General features: G+C 36.2%; 1 protein-coding gene and 1 pseudogene across 13 annotated transcripts in view; both read right to left on the bottom strand.

Moving 5' to 3' along the window:
- The window catches only part of ATXN1 (ataxin 1), a 364,038-nt gene that overhangs the window by 210,615 nt on the left and 134,671 nt on the right, over positions 1-18,752 (bottom strand). For 12 of the 13 annotated variants that reach the window (XR_004955711.1, XM_036236902.1, XM_036236901.1 and 9 more), the window contains one exon: positions 17,409-17,536. The gene's annotated coding sequence lies outside the window, so the exon portion shown is untranslated. Of the gene's footprint in view, positions 1-16,144; positions 17,537-18,752 lie in introns of those variants that run through there. The other variant, XR_004955712.1, reaches the window with a different exon arrangement.
- LOC118605518 lies at positions 7,389-7,514 on the bottom strand (annotated as a pseudogene).

The raw sequence follows: 18,752 nt of genomic DNA, 5'->3' as shown, positions 1-18,752 counted from the left end.
AGGAAATGTTTCTTGCACGGGCTGCAGTACCATTTTAAACAGAAAGGAAAGATCATTAAATATGACTACTACTCATTTAATTTTAACTACACTAGTACCAAAATCTGAGTCTGCAAGTGTAAATCAGAATAACAGCTGAACTGAAACAGTTTCTTACCATTGCAGGGTACATATGCAAGGGGGGAACAAAGTATTCTTTTTAATATGGAAACACATCACCCTGACAATCTATGATAAGCTTGCATAGTCCTAGGCATTCTATTTCTACCTCCTAACAGAACAGCATCGGTAACATTTGTGATCAGAGTCTATCAGCTGCTCTGCTAACAGCAGAAATTTTTACTTGTGCATATGCATAGTTAGTTCCCTAAGGAGAGTCTCTAAGACCAGGGTCTCACCTTTTTGCTTTACAATATGAAGGCTGCAAGAACATTTTAAGTGCACACATTACATATATGCAGACTTAAAATAAACAAGGTATGTAATCTGCATATTGGCTCCATGGAGGAAATAACTGATTCATGAGATATTTGTAAAAGCCAATACAAAATCCATAAATTACGTCTCTGTGTCGACAAACTATAAAATGCTCAGAACTTTTATGTTAACATGGTATTTAGCTTCAATGTGTTGGATTTTTCCCTTACACGTGTGGAACACACACAAAATAGAATTATAAACTTCAGAGTTCTTTAACCTTTACAAACCAACACAGTAATTACATTGCAAGTTTATCTGACAACCCAGAGTAATATGAGAAAAGAATTTTTTTTCCCTCACTTTTGTTAAAGAGTTTTCATTTTTTTCCCCCACAATTTATAGACTGCCTGCTCAAAAGATTTTCATAGCCATGGATCCTACTAAAGATAAATTGGGAGATAAAATAAAATCGCCATTCCTATTCAAAAGAATATTTGAAGCACCTCCAAAGGAAATGTTTCTCCAAACATAAAGAGGGTATTAAATTTTAAGAGCGAGGCTATCATCAAAATGAAGGCAGAAAAGAGTAAACATAAATTAACTTGACAAGCCCATACTGATAAAGCACAGATAAATGTTATCTCTGTGTGACATGCCCGGGACAGAGAGTACTCAATTTACAAAGGAACTGTGTACATGCAGTTCATTTCCAAGTTAGTGTTTGGAACTCCAAACTCATTTTCTCTGAGAAACAATGTTATGAATACGGCTTGGTTTTGCAGGAACCAAACAAGAGCTAATAGACAAATTCTAGTACTGACAGCTCTCAAGCAAGTTGTCTCTGGGTGAAGCAGGGAACAACAGATGTGAAAATCAGGAAGTGGGGAAAGGGGAAAGGGGGAGGGAAGAATGTTTCTTCTTCCTTACCTGAAACTTTCAGAGTTTTTTCTAGCATCTGCCTGCTTCTCTATATGCTCTCCCACCTCACCCCCACCTAAGTTCTTTATCCCAACCCCTGCAATATGATTTTATACAGTTATCCCTCGACTCCTCTCCCATGGTGCAGGTGGGATGACATCAAATTCATGAAGGTATCCAGTTGTGACAGAGGCTGGTTAGTGTTCAACAAACCTATCCCCACCGACATACAGGTTGACGTTTCCCAGCTTTACTTATGTTAGGTATGTCCATGTAACTAAATTTAGTCAAAGGGAACATGAAAAAGAATGATGTATGCCACTTCCATTAACAAACCTCCGGTGATATTATTCACTCTCTTTCCTCTCCCCAACTGCTGGGCAAATTGCTGCAGAAGTTCCTGAAGGTCTCCCAGGGACCCTAGTGAATGGCTGAGCTGTGAGATGGGAGGATGCTCACTCTGGGAATCACCATCCCGTGGATACCTCCACCCACACTGTGGAACACCCAAAGTTAACTATAACGAAAAAGAGCTTCTATTGCATTCCACTCTCGAGAGATGGGGTTGTTTCTTACTGCAACATTCTTGTCCTCCGTGCTATTACCTCTTTGTTGCTTTTCAGCAAAGGTCCTTCATGTTCACCTACCCTGAATAACCTAGTTGGTTGGTGTCCAAACTAAATGGCCTATACCACTGAGATTTTATAATGCTCTAGTTTTTCTAGCTCCCCCATTTCCTTCACTATGGTCAGTATATTTAACACGGAAAAGCCCTCTTATTCCTCTTAATGTACTTGGGGAACTGGGTAAATAAACTTGTGAAATCATTAACTAAGCTATTAGGGCTCTGGGTATTTCAGGGCCTCATGTACAGAGTCAAGTGCAAGATTTTTGGGCAGTCATTTTTCTCCTTTATATGAAGACTTTTTCCTATTATTTCCAGGTTTCATTAGTAGGTTAGGGTTGTAGGAGTATGTATTCTGGGTAAGAAAACTAGGATCGTATAATTTTTATGACAAAATTCACAGAAGTGACATCATTTGAATTTTGCTAAAAGCAACTTGCTCACTTCATTCTCCCATTCATCTGTCCATCTGTCATCCATCCATCCATCATCCATCCATCCATCCATCCATCCATCCATCCATCCAGTTTATTTTTAAGGGAAAGCAAAGAAGAGAGACTAAATAAGGGAAGATGAGATTGAAGAAGGGAAGGAATTTGTAACCATTTGCATTTCCTGCTCTGTAAATATCTCCCTTATTTCATTCTTGAGTTGTAATAGGGTGCAATAAAAAACTTCAAATTAAGATATAACTTTTAAACAGATTTTGTCTAATCCTAAAATTTGGCTTTCTACACTCATTCCTTCCACAGCAATTTTCTGGTACTTTCCACTCTCATTTCTTTGTTGCATCTCTGAAAGGTCCATTAGGTTAATCATGCACTTCCTATACGATATCATAAGAAATAAAAGAATTAACCTGTTTGATACATGTGTACTATCTCTTTGACAAATCACAGCCTGATATGTTTCCCAATCTTTACGAAGCTCTGTTGAAGTTTATGCCTGCCTTCACCTTGCAAATTTTTAAAAAGTAAGTTCAAAATGGTTCCTTCATTTCAGCATATCGCTTCCACTTATGCCACCAAAAGAAAACAAAAGTACCCATTTTAGTAAATGCATTATACTCAAAAGCATCAGGCCCTCTGAGAAGGGAGAAAAATTGATTGGCTTATGTGGGACTGTGGAAAGAACCACTGGACATAGTAAGTATTTTAAATGGAATGAACAGTTTTGAAATACGTTCCCTATGAAAAAACACTGAAGTCAATATATTAGTCATAAAGGACATAAAAAGATTCTTTATCCTTCCAGTTTGAACATATGTGTTTCCACAGCAGGCCCATAAAGGGGGTCTAGTGGTCACTTCATAGAGTGTTCTGCCATTGCCAATTTATACTCTACAAAAGATGTTAATTTCTTTTTACATTCTGCACAAAACATCCATGCATATTATGAAACACACTGCTATTTAAACCACATTTTAAATACATTATAGGCAAGTCATATTTCATGAAGAGTTATGTTAAGAAGATTAAGTTTACAGGCTTCAAAAGTTATACACAATGCTTAGTTCTGGACTAAACACAGAACCACCACAATTTCATGTATTTAAGAATATCAAGCAACTTGCATTTACAGTTAACCATAAAAGGGGCTAACTTTCTCTTTAGTTGCCTATTGTCTATAAAATGTTTATTTATCTTAATCACTGATATCAAAGAAGGGGGTAACATCAAAAACAAAATACGAACAACTCAATTAAAAAAACGGGCAGAGGATCTAAACTGCCATTTTTTCAAAGAAGATATACAAATGGGCTAACAGACAAATGAAAAAAATGTTCAACATTACTACATTATTAGAGAAATGCACTTCAAAACCACAATGAGATATCACCTCACATCTGTTAGACTGGTTATTATGGGGGGGGGGGGGACACGTGTTGGAGAGGATGTGAAAAAAAGGGAATCCATGTGCACTGTTGGCTGCTGGCGGGAACGTAAATTGATGCGGGCACTATGAAAACAGTACGGAGATTCCTCCAATAATTAAGAATAGAACTACCGTAAATCCAGCTATTCCAGTTCTGGGTATTTATCTTAAGAATACAAAAACAGTAATTCAAAAAGATATATGTACTCCTATGTTCATTGCAGAATTACTTACAACAGCCAAGATATGAAAACAGCCTAAGTGTCCATCTATGGATAAATGGATAAAGATGATGTAATGTATATACAATGGAATACTACTCAGCCATAAAAAATGAAATCTTGTATTATGAAATATAGATAAAGTATCTTGAGAGTTCAGAGACAGACAGATGGTTTTTACCTAGTTCTGAAAAAAAAATACAGATGGACCTTAAAGTTATTATGCTGAGTGAAATAAATCAGATGGAGAAAGACAAATACTGTATGATTTCACTCATATATGGACTCTAAAAGCAAAACGAACAAAAAAACAAAAGCAAACCTATAGATACAGAGAACAGATTGGTGGTTACCAGAAGGAAACAGGGTTGGGGGAGTCCAAATGAGGTGAAGGGGGTCAGTTGTGCGGTGAAAAATGGTGACTAGACTTTTGGTGGTGATCTCTTTGTAATGTATATCGATGAATAGCTGAAAGTGATATAATGTTATATACCAATTTTACCTCAATTAGAAAGAAAAGAAGGGATAAGAACTCAATTGTTAAGAAACAACTTAAAATGTTGACAGATAGAAATGGAGACCTTCAAAGAAGATATAGTTCATATATACAATGGAATATTACTCGTCTATAAGAACAGATGAAATACTGCCATATATGACATGGATGGATCTTGAGATGATCACGCTAAGCAAAACAAACTTGACAGAAAAAGTTAAAAACCACATGATATCACTTACACATGGGCTATAAACCTAAAAGCAACAAACAAACATGACAAACAAACAGAGATTCATGGACATGGACAATAGATTAGTGGTTACCAGAGGGTGGGGGAAGGGGAAAGGTAGATGGGGTAAAAGGGGTCAAATATGTGGTGACAGAAAAATCTAACTATGGGAGGTGAACTCACAATGCAACATATATTTGACATATTGTTGAATTGTACATGTGAAACTTATTGGATTTTGTTAATCAATGTCACCCCCCCAAAAAAATAAATAAATGCATGCATGCACACATACATACATATAAATAAATATGAATAAATAAATTAATAAGTGTAATTAGGGGAAAAAAGGACCGTTAGTATATACATCCAATTGCTGTCAGCAATAATCACATGTGTAAGTTCAAATGTGCACAAGGTGAATACACTACACCCACTCTTCTGCCCCTACCCTGATGTTACCCAAACCTCGATACTAACTCCAATTGTACAGTTATAATTGCCGATAAAGACGTTACCAACGTCTTACAGAGATAAAAAAAAAAAAATACTATCAAATTTGAACTAAAGGTAGAAATTTGGGAAATAACTAACGAAATAAGGGGAATAAAGGTTACAGAAACTCTTTCCTAAATAACAAAGAGAGAGAGACAAGTGCAAGAGAAGAGAATAACATAGCAAACCTGCCCAGAAAAGCATGAATTATGGGTATGACCAATGAGCAACATTATATAAAACAAGTCAAAAAGACAGTACCTGAAGATTAGGAGCGTGAAACTTAAGCACAGATACCTATTTTTTCTATTTCTTTCTTTATAACGTTTATTGTGCTTTTATGATATTTTAATTTTCATGTTTGGGACCTTTGGGATCCATGGACCTCTATAGCTTAGCATCCTTAAAAAACTGTTTGCTTTTCCTAAGTAGAATGGTAGAATGGTGATTCCAGAGAGGGTTTTTTTTTTTTTTTTTTTTTTTTTGGTGTGTATGTGAGTAGGGTTCAAATAGTAGGCTTGACATCTTTATCAAGCAGAGAGAAATGCTAACTTGAAAAATACTCTTAACACTATTCATGGCTGCTGTCAGAAACAGAGCAACCTCCTCCCTTCTTTTCATCTGAAGGACAGGGACCCCTTAGGCGGGTCTGCCCTGGTCATCTATAAACTCATGCAGTACAGCTTAAACCATGGGTTTTCCTGCTCCATGTTTCACTGTAGACAGATATTCTGTTTGTACTCTTTTTAATCCTCCTTCTTTACCTCGAATATATAACCTTCCACATAGGCACTATATCTGCTGAATGAATGGTTTCAATTATGAACACCAGCTTCACCTCTCTTGTAAGCTTGACCCAGGAATCATCTTTGATTCCTTGTTCTTCATGCCCCACATCTATCAATCACTAAATTCTATGATTCTACCTCTTTGAATGCTTTTATATATGTTGCCTCCTCTTCCTTTTCTGACTCCCCTACCCTCTCATTTGAGACCTCAAATGAATAGGCTCTCATTAGCTATTTCTAACCCCTAACTCACCTACCTCTATCTTCCCCAACTCCAGCCACCCTGGATACACTGTCGCCGATTTCACATACGTACCATTTCACCAAGCTTGGGTGAGTGGAATGGGGATACGACTAAGCTCTGAGCTTCAAGAGCTTATAACTATCATACATCACATTAGCTTCAAACTCCTCTGCCTGGTCTTAATGACTCTACTTCCTGTCTTCTCCACAGCTGTCCAACACTCTTTCATACTGATCTTCAGCACACATCACTCATCCAGCCTCTCCATCATATCCCACACAGGCATCTGCAATCCTTCCTCCTGCCTTTGTCCCTATTGTCCCAGCACCTAGAACGACCTCTCAGTTTGCCCCACCCATCATCTCTGCACCTCCTTTCAAGGGACAAATCAGATTTTTCTTCTCACATGAAACTCTTCCTGAACACTCCAATCATCAGCCATCTCTCATTCCCTCAGCACATCCTCCACCCAAAGTTGCCCCTACCATCGTAAATTCTTAGTTATATACTGTCAGGTATTGCTCTACAATGGCTTCTTGTGGACAAAGTGCCCTCAACTAGACTTTATGAAAGATAATTTTAGGTCTACAGAGAGTTGCAACAATAGTACAGAGTTCCTTTGTACCCTTCATCCAGTTTCCCCTTATGTTAACACCTTATACAACCAAAGAACAATGATCAAAACTAGAAAATTAACTTTGGTCGGTACTACTAATGAAACTATAGAATTTGTTAGGATTTCGCCTGGTTTTCCTCTAATGCCCTTTTTCTGTTTTAAGATCCAATCTAGGATTTCATGTTGCATTTAGCTGTCATGTCTCTCCAGACTGTGGCAATTCCTTGGTCCTTTCTTATCTTTAAAGACCTTGACATTTTTGAAGGTTACTGGTCATTTGTTTTCTAGAAAGTCCTTTGATTTGGGTTTGTCTGATATCTTCTCTTGATGAGATTATACGTTATTGGGGAGGCTACCACAGAGGTATGGTGTCCTTAGTGTTTCACATGATGGGGCACATGCTGTCAACCTGTATCATTAGTGATGCTAATCTTTTTTTTTTTTTTTTTTTTTTTTAAGGTGTGCAGAACCTGGTCTTCCCAAGTGGTCTCCCATCCAAGAACTAACCAGGACCAACCCTGCTTATCTTCTGAGATCAGATGGGATCTGGCACGTTCAGGGTTCAGGGTGGCATGGCCATAGTGATGCTAATCTGAATTACTTAGTTAAGGTGGTGTCTGCCAAGACTTTACAGGTACTGTTACACTTTTCTCTTTGTAATTACTACACATTTGAGAGGGAGATAATTTGAAACTCTACAAACATCCCGTTCCTGCTTAAACTTCTGTCCACTAATTCTAGCATCCATCAGTGGAACTTTCCTGTGCCAATTACTACTATGGGCGCTAATAACGCTTTTCTATTTCTTTTATTTATTTGTTTGTTTGTTTGTTTGTTTTTATGTATTTATTTGAATTCCTCTGTAAAGAAGTTGTCTATTTGGTCTCATTTATTTATTTTTCAGTTATTTATTTATATCAGTATGGACCCACAAATATTTATTTTATTTTGAGGGTTATAATCCAACATTTATTTCATTACTTAAGTTGTTCTAATCCTTAGCTAGATTTATATCGTCTCAGAATAGATATGACCATGTCTCATATTTCTTATACATTGTCCCTCATGTCTAAGACAATGATAAGCACATGGTAGGTGTCTGACTGATTCATTAATTCATTCACTCATTCATTCATTCACTCAACAAAATATGTTTAGGGCCTTGTCTTAGGTGCTAGACTTACAACAAATAAAAAAATTCCCTTTTTTCAAATGATTTATAGTCTAGTTAATAGAGACTCGTGTTTGTGTACAAATCCCTGACAAAAGCATTTGGAGAGTAAACTGATGGCTCAAATAAGAATGCAGTAAACTCTGCTTGGAGAAAAGGGGGTAAGCAGAAAATACTTTCTTCATAAAAATAGTATTGTTTCCCCTTTTACTCCACTGCTCACTCCATAAAAATAAGTGGGCATATAAAATATCTAGAGACAAATACTATCATACAGTCAGCAGGAACAACCTGCCTCTGCATCTTCTAAAATAATTCCTAATATCAAACCTCAAAGGCATACTTATTAGGAAGATTTAATATAGTAAACATAGACTCTTTCTGTAGTGACTCTGGGCTTTATTAGGAATCGGAAACAGCTAAGGTAAAAAAAAAAAAAATCTGAGAAGCCACTTGTCTTAATCCAGTTTTCACATTTGATTTCATAGTTTTATTCCTTCACAGAGAATAATGAAGAATGAATAAGAAGCACCATCAATCAAAGAAAGACTCTCTAAGTTTCTTAATTCAATTTTCTTGTACTGACCCTACTGAATTTTCTAAACAAAGCTGTTCTTTTTTCCATGTGATAGTTCAGCCCTGCAAATGTCCTCAGGAATAATAAACAAATTTTCTGCCACAAATTAGATTCTACAACATTCTTTATCCAAAGCATTTTGAATTCCAAGCAAGCAGAGACGAATCTAAAGTACACTGTTGTATCACAAGAACTGCAGACAATGGAGAATTTATATTTTTTTGACAATTATTGACAGTTAAGCCTGTTAATATTTAACTCCTACTATTGTTCTAACCATTGAATCAGCAAACTCTTTCCTGCACACACAATGTTACAACATGTGCTTTAATTAAATTAGTAAAAGCTGCCGAAAGGAATTTTACTTTCACTGTTTCATGTCACCCTTTCTAATTAGTGTCAATGTGTCTTTTCCATGTTAGGGTGTATACAACAGATGCACATATGTGTTGTGTCTGTGAATATCGATACAAATGCATACACATTCATGAATGCACACACAAAGATGCTCATTGCATAGACTCATCCTCATGCTAGTACTCATTAGCGAATATAGCCTGTTTCACTCCTCAGAGTGCTTGTGAATACACACTAATAGCATATAATTCAGTTAATTTCCTTTCGTTAACTTTTGTAGGAGATTAAGATAAAAAGCTGAAAAAAAAAAGAAAGCCAAGTAGACACTTCATGAAGTCTGTGATTAAGAGACAGACACTAATGAGACAGATGGGCTGCTGTGTAAAAGGAAGTTGAATGCACCAGCCCACACTTTGTAAAGATTTACTGTGCCTCACCGTTTCCATTTCAAGTCTTCATCAGTTAGCATCTGACTTATTTTACTCTTGTTCTCAGCCCACAGACCCCCGCCTACTTCTGCCCAAACTTCCCAAAATGAGGATTATTAAATGAAAGAAGATGGCATTCTTTTTCTTTAGTCTGTTATTCAAGGTTTACTCAGAGGCAATATTTACTATAAAATCATGTGGTTTATAGCTCAACAGAGAGTAGATAACTCTGTTACAGAGCTCGCTAGAAATTTTTAGAAAAATCTCAGAAACATAGGAGAATTTCTGGGCCAGAAAACTGAGGTGCAAAAAATAATAATAATAATAATTCATGTATTTTTAAAATTTTACTCAATAGATTTCTTCTCTATATGATTAGTCTTCTAAGTTATTCTCATGGGTGCTCACTGTCTATAATAACTTCTCCATACGAGAAGAACGGTACATATTTACAGAAACAACATGTAGAGAGCTTTACAGTTCACGAAAGTGTTTAATGCATTACCTTGCTAAATCATCGCAATACCCGTTAGATATAATTATCTCTATCTTATGGATTTTTTTTGAAAATGCTCAGATTTTAAGTGATTTCTTTAAGGCCAAAAAGCTAATAATTTATACGGCTAAAACTTAAAACCAAATCTCGTTTTGTTTTGTTTTTTTTTTGGTATCATTCTGATACCAAATCTCATTTTTTTTCATTGATACAAATTATATTTAATTTGCCTTGAATTTTTTTTTTGTTCCATTTTATAGCAGTGGACTACATGAACTCTGTTCATTACCTAAAGATTTTATGTGCTTGTAAATGAAACTAATCCTTAATCTCTATATTTCTTCTTAAAGCTCCCTCTTTTCTAGTTAAACAAAATGCCTGGATTCTTTTAGCATCTGCTTCCTTTATTTCCTGGAATCTCCCTTTTGAGAGAGCTGATGTCCTATTATCTGACAATCTGATTATTTCTAATGGTGTTGGCAAATCTTTTCTTTCCTTTTATTTTTAAATTATTGTCACACACATTGCTCAGTATTTTTGAATTTTATCCACTACTACTTCCATGTCCTTATTTTAATATTTATCATCATAGTTACTCCCACTCTAGAAAACCTTAAGGATTTTTTTTCTTCAACTGCATTTGTCTACCAGGCACATTTCTTGAATCTCCCTTCCTGGTCATTTTTATTTACTGAGATCCTTGAATTAAACAGAAGGACTGTCTGCCAGTTCACCCTTCCTAAGCCATTTAAAAGGTGCCTTAACATAATGACTTTTGAGCATAGTACATTCTGATGTCATAAATACCAAACCATGATATTATCCTATGCAGGGGGCAAAAGGGGGAGTGCCTCAAAGAATACAGATCTATTTAAGTGCCAACACAGCCTGATAATTAGACCACTGAGAAAAGAGAGAGAAAAAAAGTCACAAGATTATAGCTCAATGAGACATCAGACAAGCCTCCCTCCCCTCTTCTGAGCCTGTGTAGGAGATTCTGACTGTGGTCACTACAGAGCTTCTGGGGCTGAAGTCCACACTGTCTAAACAGGAGAGATAATCAGACTGGGGTATATCATCCTCCTTTCTTGTTGCCCGATTCCACTCTCCCTGCTGTTTTAATTAGATTATTTTGGTATCTGCTATTTCTGTCTTACTCCTTTCCCCAAACTGTCATATAAGTACTGCAGCTTAACTATTACACTGTTGCCAAATTTCACTCTAGAGATGGCTGTATTTCAGCGGCAAGTGAAGTGATGCTTCCCTCTGTGTCATCTGAACACCAGCTTAAGGGGTTAAGCATCTGGAAGGGAGTTGCCTTTGTGCAGAAAAGGAGTGTTTCATTTTGTTTGATCATCATCATTGGAGGAGCAGACCCATCTGAGCATGAAAGAGACAACAAACCAAAAATCACTCAATGTATATACTCAAATGCATGGGGAGAATATAAACAGTGACTGGGACTTTTCACAGGTTCTTTTCCACAGGCACTTCAAAGCCTTAAAACATCAAGGAGGTAAGATGATGATCGTTTTTAGAAGTAAAAGAAGCCTCAGAGAGTAATCCGCTCATGTTATAGATATAAAACTTGGAGGCACAGAGTAAGTTAGTACCTTGTTCAAAGCCCTCCTGATCCCCAAGACCAAGGGTGTCCCACGTGAACCTGGGTTCAGCCAGAGATGTACTCAGAGGATCACATCTCTGCAAGTGGGACCAAACACAGCCCCAGCTTCTAGAGCATGCAATATCAGCACTTGTTTAGTTTGGTTACATTTTTGTTGTTGTTGTTTTAAATACTCGAAAAAATCTCCATCAGAAAAAAAAATGTGAAGTAGAGGGAGACATAGCATAGCAGAAGTAGTAACAGCAAAAGGCTTATTGTGCATTAATTACGTGCCAGACCAGGCAATGTTCTAAAAAATTAAATGTATATAATCCTCACAGGGATCTGCTGTCCTCACATTAAAGAAAAAAATGAAGGGTAGAGAACAAAAAATATTTCTGAAGAGAAAACAGGAGGAACAGAATATAACTGTCAAGTCATAGAAATTACCTTCTCAAATTTTTCTAAAACATTTAGTGAAAACCTAAATATATATCAATGATATATTTCTCACTTAATCTAAAGAGATATTCCTTCTAGGTCCTTCTTGGCATATAGGGGCACGAGTCTGTTATTTCTTGCTAACTCAAAAAACTACATTAGTCCCAAGAAGTTCTGTATATTATTTCTAGATCTCATAATGATAATGGTTATTTTGACAATCAATGAACAATCAATGATTCATTATTTGAGCTCTGGTAAAGTGAAAGTCACTACTGACATGGAGGAGGTCTTGAGCGAGGGGGAATGGGGACTAAATGATCTTCATGTTTCCGCCTGCCTCAAAATACTAAACATCAAAAGCTATAATATCTTACATTCTAGAATTTAAAAAGTATATTTAAATGTTCCATCTCATTTGATAAACATTAATAGAAAAAAAGATGGTAATTTGAAAAGTACCCCAGAATACCGACATTTTGCTATTTCCATCTCTAGTCCTTACTCGCACTTCGAACAGTTCCGTTTGCCAGAGCAGCATTAATGTACTACAGAGGAGGGGAATCTCTGCGGCATCCTGCTTTAGGGTCTGAACACTGAAAGACGAAATGGCTGAGTTTGGTATCAACCATTTTCTAATGCACTTTACTCCTTCTAGTGACAAAATATTCTACCTTATTTCAGAGAAGGTAAAAAATATATATATATATATATATATATATATATATATATATATATGAATGTTTGAATACTGACACAGTAAATCATATTATTTATCAGACTTACAAAGAATAAAATGCTTTATACGGAAGTCTGGTAAATTATTTCAGAAGCTAATATACTCCAAAATAGACTTGCAAAGCTATGCCTACAAATAAAATGCTACATACTCTTAAGTCTTTGCCTCTGTATTTTTCTTTTTTGCACACACACACAAAAAAATGACATTAAGTGTCTCAGAATAATACCTTCCTCTGAACTGGCTATGAATTATAGAGGCTACCTTCAGACTGAAGGAACTGGAGTGGAAAAGGGAAGAACACATTTATGCTGAAAGATAATGCTTGAGGAGATTTCTATTTTAAATATTTAATTAATATCAATAAGGTTTCCTTCACGATGGAAATGTGCATTGCAAAACCCAGAATGCACAGTGTGTGTGTGTGGTTGGGTGGGCTGGGCAGGGCAGTGGGATGGACTACTACTGGGTTTGCCCAAGAAAGGAAAAGGGAAGAACAAAATAGAGGGAAAAAAGGGTTCCCTTGATGATGGTAAATCCAAAGCCAAAACTGTAGCCTTTATCAAACCTATGTTGAAGGCCAAAGGAGATAAAAGAAATCTCTGAGTGGATTTTATTATTTTGGGACCATCAAAGCACCCAGGAATGGATGGAGGAAGGTAAGAAAGAGGCCAAGATGTGACAAGTGGACAGACTATTTTGATCTGGAACTTAAATCTGTTTAAAGTTAAATAAATAATGTTAATGATACTTATACAAATTAATTATATAATAAATCTCACTCTCTAATGTGAATGATGGTAAATAAGGTAAGAAATGGGATACAGTTCATCAAAGTTGGAGTAAGGTTAATGTGTTCTGGTGAAGCCACCACCCCAATCCTTCGTTTGGGTGGTGGTTGAAAGAAAAAGTACTACCATATACCATAATTAATCCACTCTTCTAACATGTCGATATAGTCATACAGTAAAACATATTCATTTCACAATTTCTTAAAAATATGGATTGTCAATAGCATACATTATTTAGATTTCCTGAATTGAGACATCAATAGTGTCATGATTTTAACTGGCCCTGACAGTTGTGCATTCAAGCAGTTTGAGAGTTGACTTCTCTCCTCACCTTCTTCATTTCCCAATCTGGTCCTGCTGTCAACAGTCACAACCTCACTGCCAGTCCCTGACTATTCTCTGGCTCTTCCTGCCTTAAACCTTCCAACAGATCATTTTCCATTGGTTTCTCCAGTTTCTCATTTCAGATGCATGCTTGTTGCCTCCTTTTAGAATAGTCCAGTTCTGTTCCCCTATTCACCCAAACCAGGTTATGATGCTGTCAATTGTACCTCCCTTAAAAATGCAAACTTCATATCTATCTTGTTCTATTCCATGTCTCCAAAGCTTAGAACTGTACCAGTTCTACTGTACACAGTAGCGTCCAAAAGAGATCTTTGCCAAATAAATAAATGCGTGATGGATGACTGAATCAGATTATGATGTAAAGAAAGACACTCTCAATTCAAAGGTTGTGCTTTCGCTCTGTACTGGCAAAGTCCTAAGGCACCCAAAAGGCCCTATGGGACTCAATGAATTGAGTTTTCAACACTGATTTGGCCTGGTCTCGCAGAACAGTTTCTTATACGATTACGAAAATGGTTTGGTTATAGAGACCACCAAAAATGGCTAGACTGCTAGAGCACAAACTTGAAGCCACAGCACACTGAAATATGGTGAAATACTTCCCACTCTTCTACCTCCCTAAAGACATTCATTCTGGTAAGCCCTTGCTAATCATGTCTGCATGTCTGCACACCAGCCAGCAATTCACAGCAAGAGAACCGTTTCTTCCTCTCTGTTTGAATCCCTATTGATTCTGCAGCTTAGGAGGAATCTAAGTGCTTTCCAAATACCAAATGTTCCATATGGTAGTGTTATTACTATTCTCACTACTGCGACGTTCAGCCTTTCTACCTACACTCGCAAGGTGCCTCACTGGAATTTGGCAGAATGTTATGAACTCCTTTCCTGACCTATATTTGCTGACACATTTGTTGTCCTCTCTCCCTTTATGAATTTATCAATTCTGTCGAAATAACATATGTAAGTGTATAAATACAAGTTTTATTTTTTTATTCATCCTCATAATCATTCAGAGGAGAATAATTTATGACCTGTTAAAGAGTAATTCTTAAGCTAAACTGTCTTAAGCAGGAATTCAGATGTTCCTCTTTTACTGAAAAATACAAAGCTGTTCAAATTAGACAAGATATGTGAGCCAAAATGAATGCAGCATCTACATACATAAGATTTGCAGAGTATCCAGTGAAAAGCAGTAGCTAAAGCCAGACAAGTCATCTTGCATTTGTCTTCTTAGTTCCAAATAATTCTTTGACCTTTTTTCAATCTTATGATTCAGCTAAGGTTTCAGGGACTTACAGCTCCACACTTTTCCCTTGTGCATCTAGGTAGGATAAAGTAAACAATACCTGAGAGCTAGGGGTCTCTCATTCTATCTTCTCTTTCATTTACTGAATGAAAGGAAGCTTATTTAGTAATGGAGGGAAGAGATGTGAATAGTAAGGCAGCTCACATATGGAGCTGGACAGTTAGAGACTTTTCATGTGCAGCTCAAAGAGGCCAGTAACCTTGCCTTATCCCAGGTCCCTCAGGAGGAGCAAGGCAGTGCAAGGTTGGGACCTGGCTCTGTTCTCACATGAGGACTGCTCCCAGGGTCCCCACTGGCCAGGGGACAACACACTTCCATGGTAAATAGGTCTCTGACTTACAGACTTCAATTAGGCAGTTTCTCCAGGACTAGAATTACTCCATTAATCCTAATTAATGTGAATGATGGTGGATAAGGTAAGAAATGGGGTAAAGTTTGTCAAAGTTGGAGTAAGGTAAACGTGTTCTGAAATACATTAAATGTTTTTTGGATACCAGAGGAAGATGAAAAGAAGGAGAAAGGAGAAAAATTTTACAAAATTGAAATTATACTATAGTTAGAGCCATACTTTGCTGGTTTTACTTCCATCATGACCATTTTCTCATATCGCTAGATATTCTGTTAAAATAGGATTTATAACAATTTTTCAACATTTCACATATATTTCTGTGCAACAACACCCTATGAGATGGGTACTATTATTGTCTAAATTTTATAAACTTAGGCATCGAGAGGTAAGGTAACTTTCCTGACCTTGTACCTCAAGAAAATAGCTGGAATCTGAGCCCAGCCAATCTGGAGACCAAAGTCTTATCTACTGTGATCTATAGCCTCTGATAAATATGGTGCTATCATAATTATATTTAATCATGCTCCCGATTTTGGACAGGTGTGTGTGTATGTATGTGTGTGTGTGTGTGTGTGTATATACATACATACACACATGTATATATATCCATACACACATATGTATATGTACACACATACCTATGTGTATATATACATATATGTATATACATACATATACAAATATTTTAATTAATGAGCAGTATAACTTCAGATCCATGTTTTAATGAGGGCTATTTATTAAATACCTTTTTATTCTTGTTAAAGAAAGAAAAACTATGTTTTCCATCAAAAAAGTATCACTGTCCAGTGATCTCATGGTTGTCTAATAATACTTGGCCACAAAAGAGGAAAAACTTAAAATTTCCTAGGACCTTTCCATGCCTTCTTGATTTAATATAATTTCTCAAATGTCAAAAACTATTATGTTTCCAACATGCTACTATCTACAGCAGGAAGTTTCTTGAAAATAGTATGATTTACAAATAAACACCCTCGCCACCCCTTCTCCCCTCCAAAAAAAACCCAGCACATGGAGACGCCATTTCTCATCATCAATTGGCAAAGACTCTTTGTTTTCAAAATTCTCAGCACTGGTAAAATGGTATAAAAGTAGGTACTCTCATGCACTGTCTCTGGAAATACAAACTGGTATAACTTTATTAGAAAATAATTTGGCAACAAGTAGCAAAAATCTTAAAACTTGAAAACACTTAAATTCAGCAATTTACCGCTAAGGAAGTATCCTTATGAAAGCCATTAATAATGGCAACTAATATAAAGCTATAAGAACATTCTTGGTAACATATAAGCAAAGAAATTAGAAGCAATTTAAATGCCAAACTAGAAGGGATCGATCAAATGTATTTTAGGAGGTGCACTGAATGGTATCTATATGATCATAAATTATAAAATCATAAATTATAAAAATAATGTTGCAGATAAATATCTATTGCTATGAAAAGATGTTCATTATCTCACTAAGAGGAACAAAAAGGTTATATGATAGTATAAACCATATTGTTCCCTACCTTCACCTGGTGGTAATAGTCTCTCTAGTTTGAATTTGTTAATACCCTTGTCAGAATCATCCCTTTTTTTTTAATCAACATCTTGTCATCCATCTTAATCAGTGATCTCAAAATAAATAGAAGTTATTTTCTTTCCCATAAAAAAAAGCAAGTTTCCATTTTTATAACAGAAAGAGAAAGAATAAATAGATGGGGAATACGTGAATCTATACATGTAGGTTTATGTTGTATGCTTGTGTTTGTTTTTGTATGTATGAGATTAGATATGTATACATCCCTATCACTCCTTTGAAGACTTTATACTTAAATGATAATCATTTGGGGTAATGGATTTTAGAGATATTTACCTGTACCATGTGCTTTCATCACAATGGAGAAACATAAGCAGTGAGCTCCTTCCCAGCAGATCTTTTCACACAGATTTTGCTTGCGCAGAAAGGGTGGCAGTAGAAAACGCAATGTAAAATGCCTAGACCTGTAATTATAAAAACAATATCCCCACTGAGTTAGGCAGCTTGCTTTCGCCTTCATTCACCTTAGCTGAAGCCACAGAAAAAAAGAAACACATTTGCATAACATTACATACACACACACACCCCAGGGTGAGAGGGATCCAGCCAGAGCTGGCTTCCCATCCCATCTTCTGACCTTAGGGACATCATCATCGAAATATTCCTGTCTCCACCCCCTCCTTCTCTGCCTAATGATTCCAAAATGTCAGAGAGATGAAAAATAGTTCTCCGGAAAATTTCAGAAACATTACTGAATTTGATGCTCTCTAAGAGTTCTTCTTAGCCACAGAGTAAAGCAAATTCAGTTTATGTATTTACCATAACCACTTGACTTTCATTTTCATAACTGTGTGCCTCTCTGTTGATGGCTCAAGTAAAGCACGGTGTCATTAATATTCAAGGTCACCACTAACATTTATTGAGCACTTACTATGTGCTTGGTATTGTGTTCATGCTTTACATACATTACCCTACTCCGTTGAACCCTGTGAGGCAGCTAGTAATCATTGTTATCTCTGTAACTGACAAGAAGAGTCAGACAGCTAGAAGGTATTAAAGCCAATATTTAAGCCAATATTGTTCAGAGGGCATGCTCATATTTCCAGTACTATGCCATCTCTCCAAAATTTATCTTGCTATCAACACTCCCGTACTTATTATTAAAACGTTAAGAATCAAATGAATATCACCTTTTTTTTCCCCAGAGTTGAAATGTCACCTGTCTTAGCATTAGTCTTTTTTGATTTGACTGTCCTTTGATTTTAATTCCAAAGCTAAATTAAAATCAACATGTTCATATTTCAATCAAGAGTAAATTTATCATTATTTTAGTAAACTAAAAATGCCAACCAATCCCAAATCCAGATGCCAACACACTAAGGAAAAACCTAAACTCTGAGTCCTACCTAAATGAATACATTTTATTAGGAGATATATAATAATATCAAGAGCCATATGTGGATTCCTAATTTAAGATATGGAAATAAAGGGAGGAATTTCTATACATTATAACTACTGTGTAAAAAACAATAAACATTGTTACCTATATACAAATTCTACACACTATATGTCTTAGAATCACTGCAATATAAAATGGAGGTGAGCTGATCAAGAAACCAACAAAGTTATTTATGGGTTAACATTAATTTCCTTTTGTACATGTGTATATATGTAGATATT

Source organism: Rousettus aegyptiacus, unplaced genomic scaffold (assembly GCF_014176215.1).
Source record: "Rousettus aegyptiacus isolate mRouAeg1 unplaced genomic scaffold, mRouAeg1.p scaffold_m13_p_1, whole genome shotgun sequence".
In the NCBI taxonomy this organism is placed as follows: Eukaryota; Metazoa; Chordata; class Mammalia; order Chiroptera; family Pteropodidae; genus Rousettus; species Rousettus aegyptiacus.
The sequence above is the reverse complement of the archived record's forward strand: the minus strand, read 5'-3'. Positions and strand labels throughout refer to the sequence as shown.